This window comes from Piliocolobus tephrosceles, chromosome 20 (genome assembly GCF_002776525.5).
Source record: "Piliocolobus tephrosceles isolate RC106 chromosome 20, ASM277652v3, whole genome shotgun sequence".
NCBI lineage: Eukaryota > Metazoa > Chordata > Mammalia > Primates > Cercopithecidae > Piliocolobus > Piliocolobus tephrosceles.
The window spans coordinates 14,133,049-14,145,466 of record NC_045453.1 but is presented as its reverse complement, the minus strand read 5'-3'; the positions used below and the strand labels follow the sequence as shown (position 1 = coordinate 14,145,466).

At 43.6% G+C, this 12,418-nt stretch overlaps 1 protein-coding gene across 3 annotated transcripts in view; it reads left to right on the top strand.

Annotated features, from left to right (window-relative positions):
• The first annotated feature begins 366 nt into the window (after positions 1–366).
• Positions 367–12,418, top strand: part of ZHX3 (zinc fingers and homeoboxes 3) — a 136,177-nt gene continuing 124,125 nt past the window's right edge. For all 3 annotated transcript variants that reach the window (XR_002734858.2, XM_023227928.2, XM_023227927.2), the window contains exon 1: positions 367–551. The gene's annotated coding sequence lies outside the window, so the exon portion shown is untranslated. The remainder of the gene's footprint in view (positions 552–12,418) is intronic.

The window sequence follows — 12,418 nt, the reverse complement described above, 5'->3', positions numbered from 1 at the left end:
CCTTTCGAAAGTGTAACCTGGTGTGACCTTCCTTAAGTGGTCCTCTGGAAAGAGCAGGATATGGAGTACAAAAGCCAGGAACCTCTGGAACCGCAGCATCCGCCCCCAGCCCCTCCTTCCCCGTCTTCTTCAGCCTCCACACGGTGAAGAGCTGGAGGGGACTGGCGCATGCGCCGGGGGCAAGGTCCGCTCCCCACGACGTCAGGGGGCTCGCACCCACTCGAAAGCCCCGCCCCGCGGCCGCCAGAGGCGACCTGGGCGGGGGGGCCCTGGGCCACGCCCCCAGCCGAGCCGAGCAAGGCCGAGCGGAGCCGAGCAAGGCCGAGCAGAACCGAGAACCTCCGAGAGCAGCCGAGCCCAGCCGAGTGGCCCGGAGTCGGTTGGTGCAGCTGCGTCCCCGCCGCTCAGCAGTCCGCGGCTCCGGCGTCGCCGCCGCCGCCTCTGCGGGGCCTGCGCCGGCCGGCCGCCCGCCCGCCCTGCCGCGGGGAGGGAGGCCCGCAGCGCGGGAAGAGTGGCCCGGTCGCGGGCGCCGCCACCGCTGCCGCTGCCAGGTGAGCGCCCGCCACGGCCAGCCGGCCCCGCGTGCCCCCGCGGCTGTCAGTCCCCGGTGTCTGTGTGTCTCTGCCTGTCAGCACGACTGTGTCTGTGTCTGTGCGAGCTCCTTCCCGCCACGCCTGGCCCGCGGCCGACCCGCAGTCTCCGTCAGCCCCCTCCCGCCAGCTGCCCCTGGTCTTTCTGTCAGCCGCCAGCACCCCCATGCTGAGAGGCTCCGCCCCTTCCCCCCGGAGCCCCGCCCTCCGCCATCTGTCATCACCCCCCGGGCTCCAGGCGCCGGCGTCCAGGGGTCCTGGGGGTCAGGGTAGCCCTATGTGCCACCGTCGCGGAAGGCGCAAAAGGGGGTGGTGGAGGGGAAGCGGGGGCGTTCGCGCAGGCCCGCCTGACTGTGTGAGAGTGCGTGCCCGAGTGTTCCTCCCGCGTGTGCGCCCGAGGGCCGCCTGCGTCCACGCCCGCCGGCCCTTGCACCCTGCTGGGATGTGGCAGCCCATGCCCCCGGTGTAAAGAGCGTCAGCTCAACCAGGGAAGGCGGCAGAGCCAGGACTCGAACCACTCGGGGTACAGTAGCATCCTGAATCTTGGGACCCTTGTTTGCCCACGCGAAAACACTACACGTGGGCCCCAAGTCCTCCGATTCCCTGAGTGGCATGTGAGTGGAGTTTGGAGCTTGTTAAGCCTTCCCAGTTTGGGATTTTCATTCAGGGAAGCCTGTTGGAAGTGATTGAGGAGTGGATGGGATGTAGGACTTAGGTGGGAAGTGTTTGAGAGCTTGAGTCATTTTGAGTTGCACGGTTTACATTTCTGAGCAGTGATTGCCCTGGGCCTGTGCCCTGTGAGAAACTTATGTGACTTGGGGTGGGGGAGTGAGGTGGGAAGGAATGCTCCTTTCTGTTTTTAACTATGTGAACACATAGTATATATTTATCCAGATATCCTAAATGTTTATTCATGAGGCGTCCACACATCCTTAATTTAAAAAAGGATTACAGTAGTTTCCATTTATACACGTTCTTGTGTGTTGTTATCTTGATGTTCTTTATTTGTGGTAACTTGGTGCAATATTTCAAAACTAAGAGAAAATGCGTCCTAAAACAATTGGTATTTTGCCGGATAATTCTGAACAACGGAGAAGGAGCCAAAAGCGCACTTCATTAGCTGGAACAACTTATTCGAGCTTAATTTGTTTCTAAGAGACATACAGTGGAAAAATCCAGAAGCGCAAAATAGTATCAAAGAGACTTAGAAAATGAATGAAAAGGGCCCTTCTGTTGCTGCCTTGGAAAGATGGTATCAAAGTTGCTGTAGAGGACAGAGCCACTATGTAATGATCAACATATTAACCAAGTTGGTTTTGTGACCTTGATACATTGAGCTGGGCTTGATTTGTGCAGTGGTTCATGACAGGCAAACATTGCATGGGAAGTGTGGTAATTTTTGGAAAAAAATGTTCCCCATGTTGTTTTGGCTTTTGGTTTTGAGTTTTTTTTGTATTTGGTTTTTTTTTTTTTTTCATATTGAAGTAAGATTTCAGACTAGGGAAGTCTCATGGTAGAGTGCTTTTTTCTTTTTAAAGATTAAAAATTACCAAAGTAATTCATGTTTAAGGCAGAAAATTGAAAAACAAAAGCATTGCCAAAAACAAAACAAAACAAAAACCCACCATAATCCCACAAACCATAGTAAACCACAATTTGGTATTAAGCCTTTTAGCCTTGTTCCCCATGTATACGTGTTTTTTCTTACAAAAATGCTATCATACTATACAACTTTTATTCTATGCTTTTTTTCTTTCACTTATAACTAGATTATGAGAGATACATCTTGGTTTTATGAGTAGGAACTTGTGTTTCTCTTTGCAGTCCTTTAAAAAAGTCAGATCATGTTAGTCCTCTGCTTAGAGCCCGCCAATAGCTTTTTGTCTTAAAATCTGAAGGCCTTGCTGTGGCCTGCCAGGCTAACCCTCTTCCCCACAACCATCCTCACTTCGAGCCTTGCTAGACAGATCTCTTTGCTATTTCTTAAAAACGTCAAACTTATGCCTGTAATCCCAGCACTTTGGGAGGTCGAGGTGGGAGGATCACGAGGTCAGGAGTTCGAGACCAACCTGGCTGGCATGGTGACACTCTGTCTCAAAAAAAAAAGAAAAGCATATTCCAGCCTTGGTACCTTTGCATTTGCTGTTCCCTCCGCCTAGAACTCTGGTCCCTGCATATGAACATGGTTGACTCCCTTACTTCAGGTCTCTGCTCGAAAGTTAGGTTGTGTGGCTTTGCTTGACTGCACTATCAAATACACCCCATTTCCCTGTTCTTATCCTGCCTTACTTACCACCACTTGGTAATACATATTTATTTGTTGGTTTATTGTCTGTCTCCCTCATTAACCCAGAAGTGTGAGACTTTTTTTCACTGATGTATCCCCAGGGCTCAGAAACTGCACCTGGCCCACTGTGGGTACTTAATATTTGTTGAATGAATGAAGGAAAGAATGAATGCTCATTATCCAACTATTCATGTGACCTTGCTGGTAGCCTTCTAGGCTTTTAGGTAGCTGTGTCATGAGTTTAAATGACAATCTCTTAAAAATTAGAATATTCCTTTCTCATCTAGATCTGAGAAGAATTTTACAAAGTGAGGCTATGGTCTTAAAAAGAATTACGGTCTTGATTTAACTTGAACAATTGAGGGAAGGAACATTTTTGGCAAATGTTGTTGGCTTTCCTTCTTATGCATTATCACTGTGTCACACTGGACATTTTTGAAAAGTATAAAGTTTCCCAGTTATGTTTACAGCTGTGATTTCAATTTGGTAGTTCATAGTGATAGTATAAGCCTCAAGAGCATAATGGGTTTTTTTGTGTCAACAGATACCCAGAGATATAATTATAGCTTTAATGTGTTTTCATTTGGGGAATAGCTGTTACATATTTACTTATTTTTCTGGCCGTTCTATCCTTTTCATCTCCCTGCTTATCAGTTTTTGGATGACCTAGCAGGTATACTTAATGGGTTTTTTAAAAAAACCATTTAAAAATAAATCCTTGACCTTTTGAAATTTTACATCTCTAATGTGACTCTTGAACTGTTTGAAAGTACCAGTTTCATCTATCAGGATGAAACATCTGTAGTAAAATGTATAATTGCATTTTAATTTATGAGGATGGGAAAATTGTGTCTTGGGGCAGAATTTTTACACAGAAGTTGTAATGTGAGTGTAAGCTTTTCAAAGGTTTGAATTTCAGGTAGAGTACTTTTAATTTGTGAGTTTTTTGAAAAAAACAGTTGCTTCTTTTTAAGAAAAAGGATCTCCTTGAACACAATCCAAACAGAGACCTTCAAAAACTTGTTTTTCTTATCCTCCAAATATATAAGAAGTTGTTGTTGATGGTGGTGGTAAGGGGGGAATCCTAAATGAAAATTATTTTCTTAAAGGCCTAAAAGGAGGCTGGGCGCAGTGGCTGACGCCTGTAATCCCAGCACTTTGGGAGGCCGAGGTGGGTGGATCACGAAGTCAGGATATCAAGACCATCCTGGCTAAAACGGTGAAACCCTGTCTCTACTAAAAAATACAAAAATTAGCTGGGCGTGTTGGCGGGCGCCTGTAGTCCCAGCTGCTCTGGAGGCTGAGGCAGGAGAATAGTGTGAACCCAGGAGGCGGAGCCTGCGGTGAGCAGAGATCTTGCCACTGCACTCCAGCCTGGGTGACAGAGCGAGACACCATCTCAAAAAAAAAAAAAAAAAAAAAAGGCCTAAAAGGATGTGTTAAGAATTAATTTTTGTTTGTTCCATAGGTATTTATTGAGCATGTATTTGAGCCAGTTCTATGTTTGTGTGGGCAATGTTACCATGTTCAGTTTCAAATTATCAACGTGATTTTTAATTATTTCTTTTCTTTTCTGGCTCTGCTACCTTCCTTCTCTCATTATATTCTCTCTTTAAATGATCTCATCAATTCCCAGGACCCTAGTACCCCCTGGATGCAGATGACTCTTCCTATTACGTCTCCCCACGCTTTCTCTGGTTCCAGACTTGCAGTTTCAGCTACCACCTTCCTGTCCCAGTGATCTCAAACTTCACAGGTTCAGAACTGATCTCTCAATCTCCCTCTCAAGCTTTGAAATTTGTATTCCTTATTCCTGACCCTTCCTTACTCTCCCCTTCAGCCTTCTGTCTCACTGTTAGTTAGTATTGTCTATTCATTGTTCAGGCTGGATGCCTGAAAGTTGTCTGTAATTCTTCTCATTTCCTCACTCCACATGCAACCCATCTGTATGGCTTTTTAGCCTGGCCTCTAGAATATCTCAAACCCTTCCTTCTCTCCATCTTCATAATCTGCCTAACCTCCTCTCTCACATGGATGATTCCCCTGTCTCCTAGTTGGTCTCCCAGCTTCCACTGTTGCTTTCTTCTAGCACATTTTCCTCACAGCAGCCAGAGTGATCCTACTAAAGAGTAAACCGAGGCATGCCACCCCCCTGCTTGGTGGCTTCCACTGCACTTGGACTCGCATCCACACTTACTCTGACGTGCTTCCTCTCCAGGCTCCCTTCCTTGTTTGCCATGCTTGTCAGGTTGAACACCTTCAGTTCCTCAAACATGCCATGTTATCCTCTTCTGTACAGGCTCTTCTCTCCACTTGTCTCCTTAGAAAGAGCCTAAAACATCCAGTCTCAGCTAAAACATCTCCCCCTCAGAGGGGGCTTCCTTGATCACTACTTCTATAGTAGCTTCCTCCCCATTGTCCTCTGTCTCAGTACGTGTGCATTTATTGCTTGACACTTCACTAAAATTCATAGTATGTTCGGAGTTGGTTTCTTCCGGTCGGTTCGTGGTCTCGCTGACTTCAAGAAAGGAGCTGTGGACCTTCATGGTGAGTGTTATAGCTCTTAAAGATGGCATGGACCCAAAGAGTGAGTAGCAGCAATTTATTGTAAAAAAACCAAAGCTTCCACAACCTAGAAGGGAGTCCGAGCCAGCAGGTTGCTGCTACTGGCTGGGGTGGCCAGCTTTTATCCCCTTATTTGTCCCCGCCCATGTCCTGCTGATTGGTCCATTTTACAGGGTGCTGATTGGTCCATTTTACAAACTGCTAACTAGCTACAGAGCGCTGATTGGTGCATTTTTACAGAGTGCCGATTGGTGCGTTTTACAGTCCTAGCTACAGAATGCTGATTGGTGCATATTACAATCCTCTTGTAAGACAAAAAAAGCTCTCCAAGTCCCCTCTTGAACCAGGAAGTCCAGCTGGCTTCACCCCTCAATAAAACTTCATTTATATGTTTCCTTCTTTTGTTTTCTTTATTGTCTACTCCCCCAATAGAGACTACAAGATCTAGGAGGGCAGGGACAGCCTTGTCCTGTTTATGGTACAGTGCTAGCCCCAAGTGCTCTGCCCAGAGTCCAGCAGGTGTAGGGCCTGAAAACATTTTGAATAATTATTTTAATAGCTACTTTTTTTGAGAATTCCTATGGACCAGGTCCACTGCTATGTGTGTTCACACATTATCTCTAAATCTTTGGGAGAACCCAGTATGGTGATGTTGGTGATTATATTACTACTTCTATTTTTTTATTTTATTTATTTATTTTTATTTTTGAGACGGAGTCTAGCTCTGTCGCCCAGGCTGGAGTGCAGTGGCCGGATCTCGGCTCACTGCAAGCTCCGCCTCCCGGGTTTACGCCATTCTCCTGTCTCAGCCTCGCCAGTAGCTGGGACTACAGGCACCTGCCACCTCGCCTGGCTAGTTTTTTGTATTTTTTTTAGGAGAGACGGGGTTTCACCGTGTTCGCCAGGATGGTCTCGATCTGTTGACCTCGTGATCCACCCGTCTCGGCCTCCCAAAGTGCTGAGATTACAGGCTTGAGGCACCGCGCCGGGCACTACTTATATTTTTTTAGTTGAGAAACTTGAACTTAGAGAATTTGAGTAATGTTTAAAGTTACATAGCTAAGAATATGGTGGAATTACGATTTTAATCTATGTAATGTGACTTTAGAACCTTCCCTCTTATTCATTACTGCCTTCTGATATGAATGCAGGGATGAATGAATATGAAATACGTTGTATTATTAATCCCTGATGGTTTCTCTTGTCTTTCTAAGCATATATGAGAGCATTAAAAATAAGAACCCTTGGGTTAGGATGTTGTATTCTCCTGGGAAGCTTCTGTAACCACTGTGCCAAAGCGTATAGATTAGTTTGCTTTCAGGCTCTGTGTTTTAATTTTACCTTTGCCACTTTCTAGCTGTAAGCCTTTGGGAAAATTACATGTCTAAGTCTGTTTTTTCAGCCTTAAATGGGGAAAAATAATAGTTCTTATCTCATAGGATCTTTTGAGGAGCAGAATTATACACAAAATCTGTCAATGTTAGCTATTACTATTATAAGGAGAAAAAAATCCTCAAGAAAAGACTTGTAAACTCATCAACAATTTAGAGTTTGTGTTAAGAGTGAATGACAGACAATAACTAACTTAGTGTTCTTTCACTGACCATAGTTTTGAATTTATAAAAATTATCAGAGAATTGTCCGGGCGTGGTGGCTCACGCCTGTAATCCTGGCACTTTGGGAGGCCTAGGTGGGTGGATCACAAGGTCAAGAGATCAAGACCATCCTGGCCAACATGGTGAAACCCTGTCTCCACTAAAAATACAAAAAATTAGTTGGATGTAGTGGTACGTGCCTGTAGTCCCAGCTACTCGGGAGGCTGAGGCAGGAGAATTGCTTGAACCCAGGAGGAGGAGGTTGCAATGAGCTGAGATCGTGCCCCTGCACTCCAGTCTGGTGATAGAGAGACTCAAAAAAAAAAAAAAAAAAAAATCAAAATTAACTGTCTGGGTTGGAATTTATAATTACTCTATTGATGTATGACAACTTTATGTTTGAATTTAAGCTTGTTAAATGCTTGTGAAGATAGCTTTCTTTTTTTAAAAAAAGCTTTTCCCCATCTTTAGAAGGATTCTCAGGGTAGAGAGATCTTTCAAGAAGCTGGCTATCCTATTTTATGTTATTTTTTTGGACTAGAAGGATATTCACCAGCATACTGTTTACGTCAGTAATGCTTACCACTAGGGAGTTTATTTCAAATAACCAAGTGAACAGTAGACTCAGTTTCTGCATGATGGGCTTGGCACCTCACATGATGGAATATCTGGGCACAGTTACATTTTCTGGTGGGATGTCTTATGAGCAAGTGCCAGTCTGGTGGTGGTTTGTCATCTGTGAAAAAAAGGTGAGGTCTGCAAAGAATAAATGGCCAGCGGTCAGAGGAAAACAAGGTTTGACATACCACTGAGGTCAAGAAGACAGGGTAATGAACTTGAGACAATGTCCATGATCTTCAGGCAGTATGCAGGGCTCCACTGAGACAGGACCATGGATTAACTGGGGCACTGGTAGCATTCAGCTGCCTGGTTTTAGGAGCACAGAAGGCATATAGTTGAATTGAGCCAGGGTTGGAGTTTGCTGGGGTGAGTTGCAGAAGGACAGTAGAGCAGAGGAACTGGGATATTGGTCACGGGGTGACTAACGTGATAGCTAAAGGTATCTAGGCTAGATGGGGAGGAGAAAAGGACCAGTGGTATTGAAGTCAAGGAATGGGTGTGTGGAGTGATGGAGTAAATAGGAGGATGTGGCTAGAGAGGGACACATGAGTGGAAGATTTCAGAGTTAGAGCAATTAATTACTGGGCATGACAGATTGCCACAGATATAAGTGACTGAAGTGAAGTGAACTCAGTAAAGCTGGCTAAATTCAGGAAAGTCAAGTAATTGAGAGGCTGGAGAGTTGTTTGGGCCATCTGTGTGGTCAGAGAAGCCATCAGGATTGTAGGATATTTAGGATGGAGAAAAGGAACATGGGCCAAATCTTCAGCAAATGTGGTGGGGTCGGAGATCCCCTGAGATGTTGTGGTTACCTTGCAGGAATCTGAAAGGATCAGGGGATTTTACCTGAGGGAGATGGAAAAGTAGTGACCTGGAAGGTTTATTGGTTGCCAGGTCTCTTGGAAAGGGGTGGGCCATGGCCCAGGTTCATTATACTTCTGAAGGTAATCCCAATTCAAGAGGGCAGCACTGGGGACACGTAGTATTGTGTTTCTAAACGTGTTAATGAAAATCATGTGAGGATGTATGTTAAATGTTCCAGGCTCTATCCCAGGCCCACTGAACTATAGTCTTTAGGAGGAGGAGACTGAGAATGTGTATTTTTAACACCCTCCCCCCTTGGTAATTCTTTATGATTAGGCAAGTTTGAGAATGCAGCCGTAGTGATAAAGAACATGGCATCTGGAAGACTACTGCCTGGGTCTGAAGGAGGTGGGACTGGTGGGAGGGAGCCTTAGCCCATGACACTTGAGAGTTTGGCTTTCCAGATATATCCGACATCAGAAACAGTGAACTAAGAATGCTGTATTAGAGGCAAACACACTGACAACAGCAGGAAGGGACAGCTGGTAATGACAGAAACAGAAATGCTCTACAAAATAATTCAAAGTATAGCTGTTTGGAGACATTTATTATAGAAAAAAGCATTCCTGTTTGCCTCGGTGGTCTCTGAATACATCAACTGATTATAATTGTTAGTGTTCAACAGGAATAGGTCGAATTAGGGTTTAGTTTGTTCAGAAAAGCTGAGAAGGAAGTTGCGCAATTTAGAAAGCTTTCCATCATAAACCAGCATGCTTAGTGCTTTAAGTATTTGTAAAATTATGTGCACAATTCTGTCTCTGAAGATACTGAATTTAAAAACAAAGTTTTACTCAACAAGCCAAAGTTAAGAACAGTTGTTATCCCCAAGGGGTTGTCTATATGATATTTAATATTATGATACTGGTAGCCCTACTGCCCCATTCTCCCTATTTTCTCTGGGAAAATTCTTTCCATGACAAGGAGAGGAATCCTGCAAAAAAATAGCTGCTCACGAGGGAACTTGGAGTTAGTCATTTTTGGCTGACCACTTAGACTCCCCCTATTGCTATTAAGGAGGTTCTGAATTTGAGTTGCTTTGTTTGGATTACTTAACACTATACCACCTGGTTTATCATACCCAAACACTAAAGCTTCGGGAAAAGAATGTTGTCAGCACTGTTGAGGTGGTTGCTATGGACCTTGAGCCTAAAACTTGATTTGCTCAATCTTGTGTTCCATTTCTTATTTCCTCTTGGACTGAGAAGGCTGGCTTTCAAACTGGTGAATAGCAGCACCTCAGTTGCATTCCAGTCACCTACCACATCCTTCCACTCACTGTCTCCTCTCCTCAGTGAACTACAGGGAGCTAGTCAAACGTACATCATGAGGCCTAGAAAATGTGGCCGTGGAGGATTAGCAATGCCAGTTCAACCAGAACTTTCATTTTGCAAGTTGAAATTTGTAAAAAGTGATTCCATTTTAGAGAAAAAAAAGGAATTCAGAGTATTTTTTTCCCTTTTAGACAAACATTTTCTTCTAAAGCCGAGGAATACTTAACAGAACCAATGAGTGTTTTGATGATGATAACATGTTCTTTAATGTCACACTTTTCTTCCCTTCAGAGCTCAGGAACCCTTGCAGGCTCCTCTGTATTATGGTGCTCTTTATAATGTTTAAATCACTAAGAGTATTCACCTTGTGAAGTGTTTGTATTCCTGCTGTGAACTAGGTACCTTGGGGTTGAGAAGAGGGTCCATGGCCTCAAGGAACTTTTTAAAAAGTTAGTCAAGGTGCATTTAGATCTCTGATCTGAAGCAGGCAGGCCATGCTATGTGCTGTGAAGGAGATATAATCAAAATGTCGTAGGATCACAGATGAAAGAGAGGTTATTTCTAGTGATGGATGGAGGTGGCCAGAGGAGATTGGAGAATGCTTTAAGGGGATGTTTGTATTCAGACTGGATTTTGAAGTTTGAGTAAAATTTTGGAACTAGTAAATTACATTTGATATTTTCTGTTTACTAAGGCATCATTTATTTATTTATTTATTTTTTAACAGAAAGAAAGAAGCAAAGTTCTATTTGTAGAAGACATGATCTTCTGTGAATAAAATCACAAAGTTTCAAGCAAAATACAACTGGAACTAATACATTCAGTGTATTTGCAGAATAAAATAACAGCACCAAAAATTAGTTGAATTTCCATACATTAACAATAAACAATTAAAAAAAAATTAAAACACTTCCATTTGCTAGAGAATTTAAAGTCAGAAATACTTAGGAATAAACATAAAATTTGAGAAGTTTGTACCTTAAAATCTACAAACATTGGGCATCATTTATTTTAGCAAGACTACAACATAGTGCTTAATGAATTAGCCTTCAGTTATCTGAAATGACCCAATTACTTTGGATACCTTGTTTCTGTAATTAATATGTGATTCGTTAAGGAATATTTGGTGGAGAAGGGCTTTTATGGAAGCATAGCTGAAAACGATCTTGAGATCATGGTAGATATCTGAAAGAATGGGAAATATAGTGGTATGGTAGTAAATAGAAAACCAGGATGATAATGGGATGTGTATGTTTGAATATATGGTTTAAAATGGAGGGAAAATGGAGCTCTAAATGATGTTAATGAGGCCTTCATAGGAAATGAATAGTCTGCCAGGTTAGGAGGACTTTTGAATACTCACCATCTCATTTCTGAATATCTTTCTCTAGGATGGTTGGCAATGTGGTCAGTGGATCCCTGTGGGGTTGACCAGAGTAAACCAAAGGAGGTCAGTTGCTCCTCATTCTCCCTTGCTCTAGGTGGCTAAGCACAGACGATTTTACAGAAACCGTGGCTGTGAAGCCACGTCCAGAGTGGCTCTTTCTGCCCCAGGCCTTTGCACACTTGGTTCCTGGGCTTGGCCTACCTCAAAGCTGTGTCTTCCTGCCACGGAGTGGATTCTCTCTCACTGGTGTGTGTACTCTCTGGATGAGTCTGCACTCCTTTGGCAAGCCCATTTCTTGCCATGGTAGATTAGCTATAGCTGGACCATTGTGCTAGCCTTGTAGGTGGTCATCGTTATGCCTGAAACCTTGTATTCAGTTTTTCCTTTCCCATGTTAAGTCTCCTCCTTGACCCTTCCATTCAACTCTTAATTTTCCGGGAAGCTGAAAAACATACTACTTCCTACCTTTTGTGCTGAAATGGGGCCCTGGCCCGGAATTCTGATCCCCCTGGGAATCAACATATGTAGTTCACAGAAGATAGCATTTTCTTTTTGCTTATTCCTGATAATGCCAATATCATTTAAAAAGCCAAGATATTTGGCAATGCTATAGGCCCTATTTTACCATACAGGTAACTAAAGCCACTTAAGAAAATGATTTCAGTAATTCACCAAATAACATACTTATTATGTAACTACTATGTGTCAGATACTATGCTGGACACCAGTGGAGAGCAAATCGGACGTGGTCTTCCCTAGCACTCACAGTCTGGTGGACCTATGGCCAGAAAGCCATGAGAGCTTTATAGAATGACTGTAGGCTTTGGGGCAGAAAAGCCTGGTGTCTAGTCCCACTTTTGCCTTTTATCAATTACATGACCCTAAGCATCTGACCCTATTTTCTGTCAAGTAAAATAAAAAAGATTTGCCCTGGCTTATAAGATTTTTATAAGGCTGGAGGAGACTATGTAGAAAAGAGCTTTGCAAAGGTCAAGTTACTATATATGCAAATATAGCTGGGCGTGATCAGCCCTGTCTTCTTAAACAAGAATGACTAATGGAGCATTTTCACTTCTCTGTGGCTTCAGAGAATGCCATCGCATCCCCAGATACAATGCTTGGACTAAATATTAACATTTCACTAATTCTAATGTATATTAATAAATACGGAAACCAGCTACTTAGGTGGTGCCGAGAGAACTATATAGTTATCTTTAAAAAGTCATATATTTAATACA